General features: G+C 29.5%; 1 long non-coding RNA gene across 1 annotated transcript; it reads left to right on the top strand.

The window, feature by feature from the left end:
* The first annotated feature begins 5,848 nt into the window (after positions 1–5,848).
* On the top strand, positions 5,849–7,962 carry LOC18032761. The gene is made up of 2 exons (XR_002904883.1): positions 5,849–6,167; positions 6,783–7,962. It is a non-coding gene; the product is annotated as an uncharacterized LOC18032761 (long non-coding RNA).
* The last annotated feature ends 253 nt before the right edge of the window (positions 7,963–8,215 follow it).

The raw sequence follows: 8,215 nt of genomic DNA, 5'->3' as shown, positions 1-8,215 counted from the left end.
ACGAAAAGATAAATAAAAAAAAGGGAATGGTAGGATATGTTTAGTTAATTATAACAAAAGATAAACATTTAGTTTAATAAAAAAAAAGATAAATATCTAATTGAGCTTTCAACACATAAACTTGAACGCAGATATGAAAAATAAGAGCCCACATATACGGGCCATGAACAGACCCTGTTCGGTTTATTTTAAATCGTTTGGCCCAACTACTGGAAAAGAGTAATGCTTTTCACATCCTTTCCATTTAGTTTTTTTCTCTTTCGTTTATGAAATTTACAAGAAAAAGACATAAAAGTACAATATCATTTGGATTAAATTTCAGTTTCATTTAGAATAAAGCTTTCAAAAATATTTTTCATAATAAAATTATTATTATTATTAGATATTAATTTCTTCATTGTTTCACAATTATTTTAATTTCATTAACAAAATTAATTATATCACATATTATGATTAAAAAATAGTTAGGGTTCATGATCTGTAAACACATTTTGGTGTACCTAAATTCATATTTATCCTTTTATGTAATTTCTACTACTAATAGAACTATAATTATAAAAGTGGCGTGATATAAGATTTCAAAAGGGGTGTTAGAAGCTCCACTCACTTAAAAATGAAAGGTTAGATACATAAAAAATAAAAAAAAACACCAAAATGCATAAAGGTCTTTGTGCTTCAGGAGTATTGCTCATTTTATTTCCTTATTGAATCTAATCTTCTTTTGCATCATAGAGAGTTCTTTGTTAAATATTCTTAGTTACTATTCTTTCAATGGTTATCCTTCAAGTTTATTCTTGTTGATTGTGCCCTAATTCTTTCTTTTTAGTAAATTTCTGTAGTTTTGATTTTTGAGTTTTCACGAGGTTTATTTAAAAAAAAATTAAGCATAATATTTCATAGGAAACTTAAACTATTTGTCATAATCAAAGAATTTGGGTAAAAATTCATTTAATCTCTAAATTTTGATGTAAATATCCGTTTAGTCCCCTTTTAAAAGAACACAAAACATCCGTACAATTAAATCATTGATCCTTGTGCCATTACTTTTTGTTCCTTTTACATTGTTTTTATAATATTATCATCTTACAATCATATTTCTTTTTTTAGACATTAATAAAAAAATTAAGTTACCAATTTAACCCCAAAAAATAAAATAAAAACAAAAAGAATATATATTAATTTTTGTGGGAATACTTAATATATTAATTTATTTATTAATGTCGAAGAAATTAGTAATTTAATTTTTTTAAACATACGTGAGCTTCCACAAAAATTGATATATATTCTTTTTATTTTTATTTTATTTTTTGGGATTAAATTAGTAATTTCTTTTTCTTTTTACTAATGGTCAAAAAGAAAAAGGGTAATATTGAAAAAACCTGCTAAAAGGACAAAAAAATAACGGAAGAGGTGCCAACATTTTAACAGCAAAGATATTCTGAGGTATTTTAAAAATTATAGGATTAAACAGACACTAACCTGAAAATATAGGGATTAAATGAGTTTTTATCCCAAAAAATTTTCTCCTATATTTTCTAAACAAATTACAAGCATGTTATTTATGGCTATTAGAGATAAGAATATACAAATATTAATATCTTAGAGTATTTTATACACTCATAAATACATATGTGACATGAAATTTTTAAAAGTTCCCTAGAATTTAGATACTGAGAAGATCCTAATACACATGACTTTTTCTTTCTTTTCTTTTTTACTAATATAAGACATGTCAAATCAACTCATTAAATTCTTCCATGTGCATCTCCTAACAAAAGATTAGGAACTTCTCCTCATTTACACTTTCTTAAACTTTTGAAGATTTTATACCATATATCTTTTAATGGTTATATAAGATTAAGATTTAATTTCTCCTAATTCACCAATCACTCACGTGATTTTTTTCTCGAAAGAAATTCAAGTCATGCGAAAATCATATTCTCTCAACGATCATAAAGAATGATTACATTCATGTATACAAATTAATATTGATACAAAAGGGGAATTTTTTTAATTATTTCTAAAAAAAAAGATAAATGGATAAATCACAAATCAATTTTTAGTCAGTTGACGCATTAGCTTTGCTTTTTTTTTTTTTTTTCGTTTTGCTTTTGTTTTTTCTTTTAACTTTTCTTTTTGCTTTATTATTATTATAATACTAAAATAATAAATAAATATAGTTTTTAATTTAATATAATATTTTTATTTTATTTGTTTTTACATTATAATTATTAATATAAATTAATAAATAAATAATTTATCATTCAATAATAGTATATTTTTTTATTTTTACATTATAATTTATTAATAAATTTATAACTTATTATAACTAATAAAAATATTTAAATATGAATAAATTTGAATAATATTAATTTAAAATTCATAATAATATAAATAATAACATAAAATATTAATGCAATTTAAATATATTAATATAATATAAAACATTAATATAATATAATATTTAATTTAAATTAATTAAAAATAATAATACAGTACAGTGTAGCACCAAACATTGTACAACATTATTATAATACAGTGCTAATGCAATACAACATAATACAATACACCAACATTAAAATAATAGAATATAACATAATATAATGTAGTATGCCAAACGCACTCTTAGGGCATGTTTGGCAGCCCTCATTATATGGTATTAGCACTCCTCAGTGTATTAAAATAATATAGTATCATGTTTGGTAAGTATTCCTCGTCGTATTACAATGTAGTAAAAAATGTTTGTAATGCGGTCAAACCCGCATAAATCAAACCCGTGTGAGAGTCGGGTTTATGCGGGTTTGTAAATGAAAAAAGTTTGCTTTCGTTCTTGATTTCTCCTTTTCACTATTGTGGCTCTCCCTGCATCTCCACACCGCCACTCCACAAATATCAGCTCAACACCGCCACTGTCGTGCATCACCAGCTCTACCATCACACGATCTGCCTCCACGCGATCTGCTTCCACACAACCACTGTCGCATTACATCATGGCGACACCTCCAGCTCTACTGTCTTTGCGATCTGCCTTTGCGATGCATGACACCAGTGCACGACACGCCTTCGCAACGCTCCACCATCACTATGAGTGGCTTTAAAAGAAGGAAAAAAAAAACGAGAGTGAGAGCAGAGCATAGCAGAGTTGTGAAAGAGAAAAGAGAGGGAAAGAAGAGAAATAGAAGACAAACTTCTTAAGGGAGGAGGGTTTTGAGAGAAAAAAATTAATTTGAGTGCAAAAGACCGACACCAGCTTGAGGCTTTGAAAATCTGTAAGCTTTTATTTCTCAAACTCTACTTTTTATTCAAACTTATAACAAATTCGAAATATCTTGCATGCATGATAAAGAAATTCAGTTTATTTAGTGTTACACCATTGATATTAATCGTTTTGATAAGTCTGTTCGAGTTCAGATTTTGATAAAAATTTTTATACTTGTTTCAAGTTTATTTTGGGTATTTAACTGATATTGCTTAGTTAGATTATAAACTTTCATGGTTTGGCTGAATTTTCTCATAATTTATTTCTTTGACCGAATTTGATTAAGTTTCTGTGCATGCATGGTTTAATTTTGAAATCTTGATAGTTATTAAGCAATTGATGAAAATTTCAAATAAATTTTCTTAATTTTCCTGGCTGCCATTGAACAACAGTGGTGCTTGCAACTTACAACAAGTTTAGGATTGTGTCAATTTGGGATACAATAAACAATAATCCAATTTTATTGAATTGAAGTGTATTTTGTTTATCACTACTAGTAAAAGTTGTTTTGCGGAAGATTTTGAGGTATCTTTGTTCATAAATTTTTTCTTTGGTTCATTTTAATCACAGGTTTGCCTATGGGCCTTAATTGAGGAGGTAATCATGCAGATGCGCTTGTGCTACGAGTTCAATTTTCATTTGATAGGCTGTCTATTGCTGCATGGTGTCATAAGGTAATTTGCTCATAAGTGCTCTCATTTGGAGGCTGCGTTTAATGTTGGATTTAAAGCTATGTAATCAGATGATGACATTAGTAATCTCTTAGATAGTAGTAAAATTAGTGGGTCATTGTGCATTTGTTGATTGATTGTTTGCTGAAGATTAAGGTAGACTATCAGATATGTAATACATTCTATCTTTGAGCAGTTCTATAATTTGGTCTTGGTAACAGTTACAGAATCGAAGGATGTGGCATCTTTGAAGATGAAAAGGATTAAGAAGAAGAATAAAAGTTCAGGCGAGATTCCCACCATTACTATTTCCCAGTTTCTAAGTATGTCCAAGGGATTTGGTTAATTTGCCCGGTTGTCGGGGCTCCCATTCTTGTGCATAAATAAGATTGTACATTATTACCAACTTCATGTAACTTTGATGAAGTGAACTGTAATATTTTGTCTCAATTATTGCCTATAAAATTTGTTTGTTGACGGATGGATTTTGTTAAACTGGGGTGTCTATAATCTCCCAATCTACAAAAAACGTTTTGGTAGAAGTTTAGGATTTCTTAAGTACTGTACTTGAATTTATTTAGAAGTTGTTTTCTTGTGTTCTAGTTGATGAAAGTATACCGGATAGATGGCAAAATAACTATTCAAGTGATTGGCATTTCGTATAATTTGAAGTGATTTATTTGAATAAATTGCTTGGTTGGTGGCTTTTCAGTTTCCTCTGGAATTCATTTTGTTTTTTACAAAACCTTTTCTTTGTAAATTAAAGCATCCAGAACGAATATTAACAGTCGAATAAATTAGGATCCTTTAATTTTTTTTTTAATAAGAGATCTTGTAAAAAAATTTCAAAAAATAAAGAATGAAAAAAGGAGGATGAGAGAATTATATTTGTTTAATGGAGTTATTTACTTGCTAAAAATTATTCTAAACACTCATTTTTAATTAAAATTTTTATTAATTAAAATAAAAATTATTTGATTGAATTACTTACTTCGATCTTTATGAAGAATTATAATATTTTTTAAAACATTTATACTAAAAAAATAATGTTCAATTTCTAAAACTTAAGAATTTTATATTGAGTATTATTATTTTTTTAAATATATAATTTAAAGTAATCACCAAAAAAATTAATACAATACAGTACTAATGCAATACATCATAATACAATACACTAACATTAAAATAATGTAATATAACATAATACAATACAGTGTGCTAAATGCACTCTTAGAGCATGTTTGGCACGCGGTAATATATAGGATAAGGGCTCCGCATTGCATTAGAATTATACAATCTCGTGTTTGGCAGTTACAACTCATTGCATTAACTAAAATTTGTAATGCGGTAACACCCGCATAAATTAAACCCGATCGAAAAATACTTACTGTAGAGAAGAACGAGAGAAAGACAAGAGAAATAATAGAGAAAATTGTAGAGAGAGAGTGAGTGGATAGAGAGAGAAAGAGAAAAATTCTCTCGTCTTTCTCTCATATTCATGTTCACATTGCTTAACAAACGCGATATAATATCTACAGGTTAGGAGAAATACTTATGTATGCCCAATAAATCACTCGGTAGATTGTTGTGATCTATTTAACCAATCAAATTATGCTAAACGACAATGCAGGCGATTGCATTGTAGAACGTATAATTAAAAAAAAAATTAATTTTTTGTTTTTTAATAGCTTTAAGTCCTGTTTTTGAATACTTATAGCTTAAAAAATACAACAATAAAATATTTATTAAATATTAACTGTCGGACCTTAAAAATTAAGTCGATTTAATTTTATACTTATATTATAAAAAATTTATTATCATAGGATAAAATGATAATTTAAAACTATTTATTCTTAAATTATTTTAAATATATACTAATTTAAAACTATTTATCACAAGGGTAAAATGATAGATTTTGATTTCCATTCCCCCACCAAACCCGGGGTTAATAGATCTTTCTCCTTCCCTCAACTTTCTCCTTCTTTATGCTCTCTCGTGAACACAGCGCTCCACACCAGGCCATCTTCCTTCACCACGCAACACCCAGCTCCACCACCACCCCATCCCGCAACGCCACTGCCTTCTCTTTTCTCTTGCTGACGCACGACACTCGACCACCATGTAATCTTCTATCATTGCGTGACAGCCAGCTCCGTCACCACCCCACTGTGCAACACCACCGCTATGCTTGCCTTCGCCTCCTGAATCAACGAACTACAGCTTTGATTTTTGAAAAGGTCTTTCTCTTTATTTCTTCTCACGATTTCCGTAATAAAACGGAGGCTAAATATCACATGTGTCTTTCTCATACTATTCCAAGCTAAATAGCGAAAGCAATAGATTCTTAGACTCATATAGGATCTTCGAGAAGCTGGAGGTTCTCGATTTATTTAATTTCTCTTTATATATTTTTTTCCAACTGTTAACTTTAATTTTTTTATGTAAATGCTTCACAACATGTTGGAATTGCTATTTCTGTGATAATTTGGGGAAATTAAACCCTAACGAAGCAAAGTGAGAGGAAGATTGCTATTGGGTCTTGTCTAAGGAGTGTGTAGGGATTCTTGTGTTGCTGTTGGCTTTCGCTTTGAATTTGATGACTGTGGGTTTTTGTTTTGGTTTTTTGGTTTCGTGAGTGGAGAGGATTGTAAAGCAGAAACAGAAAGCGTGATAGGAAATGGAGGGAAGGTGTTTCATGGTTGTTCTCACTGACATTTTGTTTCTCTGTTCATGCTTTAAGTTTCGTTTGATTTAATTAGACACCTGTCTCGTCATCGGTTCAGCGACGTTCTTTACTATAGAACTTTGTGTTTTATTGTTGGTGTTGTTGTAAGTTTTTCTTGATTTTGCAGTGAGCCTTGAGGAAAAGAAAAGGAAAAGCAATGTTGATTTCATTCAATGGCATTATTCTAAGAGGTAAAAACAAATAATCTGGACCAAATTGAAACAATCATATCACTATTTTCATTAAACATAGGCTTTTGGGTTACGAAAGATAGAGTTGCATTTTATTGCTTTAATATTAGAAATTCCTTTACTATATACTGGTATTAAAGTTCTAGTTTAGATATGGAGAGGAGTTTATTCTTTCTCTGCTTTTATCATATTGCTATTGAATGATGACATTGGCAGTCCGTGTGTTATCAATATTCTTTTTTAGGTTCTTGATTGCATTGATAGAGTGGGGGTCTTTCCTTCGCCTATCGTATGTATCGGCTTGGCTTTGTCCAGAACCAAGGAGGCATTCTGGCGGGTGTGTGTGTGTAGGAAGGCCAACCACTACAAACTACCACAGGAAGACTGGGAAGCCTCGGTGTGCCATCAAAATCGATTTTTTTTAGAAAGTCTCAAACTCAGTTCATTGGGATTTCTTTATGGGGATTTTGAAAGCTGGATTAATCAGACCAAATTTTGCCTATGTTATTTTTATCTTTATTTAGATATCCTTACACTAGCTAGCTTAATTTTATTATTTCTAGATATCATATAAAAGTATTTAAGTATCAGTAACTATCTAACAATGTGAATAGGTAATGACTTTTGTGATTCAAGCTTCTAGTGGTTTAGTAACTCTGCCCTCTTTTCTTTTCCATTTTTTTTTTAACTAGAAGTGAAAGAATATTATACAAAACTTGATTGCTTATATGTTGTGTATACAAAAGCATAGATTAACTTGGTAGTGTTGTTACCTTTATTTATTTTGATTATAAATGTTGTTTACGTAATTGCTAAAATCTTTAAGCAACTCTTCTTTTCTTTTCAGGTACTTCATAAATGCCATCTTCAACATACTCAGTGATAAGATTTACAATGATTCCGCATTTCTATAGTCTACCCAAACATGCTATAAGTTTGGGTCTTACTTGCTGCTTTTGCTTCATAAGCCACTTTCTGGCTTGCCAAAAGTGACATCTTCTAGTTTTTATATTTGTACAGGCCCGTTATGAAGAATTCTGGAATCAATGGTGGAATGCTAACTACAACTGACTTGTATTGAAGAAATATAGCTATTGAGTTTGTGTTTTGGGTGTTGCTTTTGGTGTTGAAAATGATTCATCGGTATAGATTTTGAAATTAAGTTGGAGTGTACATTTAGATAAATATATGGTTTTGGAAGCAAGATCTTATTTAGATATATAAATACATTTATGCACAAGCTGATGTTAATAATATGATTCAGAAGTTTTTTTTCTTTTTTATTGTGTTGTTTGGAGTTGGTTCAAAATTTCAATTTAAATTTAGGTGTTAAATTTACCTATGTATATTCTGTAAGCAATTCAAGAGA

Source organism: Citrus clementina, unplaced genomic scaffold (genome assembly GCF_000493195.1).
Source record: "Citrus clementina cultivar Clemenules unplaced genomic scaffold, Citrus_clementina_v1.0 scaffold_9, whole genome shotgun sequence".
Taxonomy (NCBI): Eukaryota; Viridiplantae; Streptophyta; class Magnoliopsida; order Sapindales; family Rutaceae; genus Citrus; species Citrus x clementina.
Note: the sequence above shows the minus strand (reverse complement) of the source record. Positions and strands in the feature narration are given on the sequence as shown.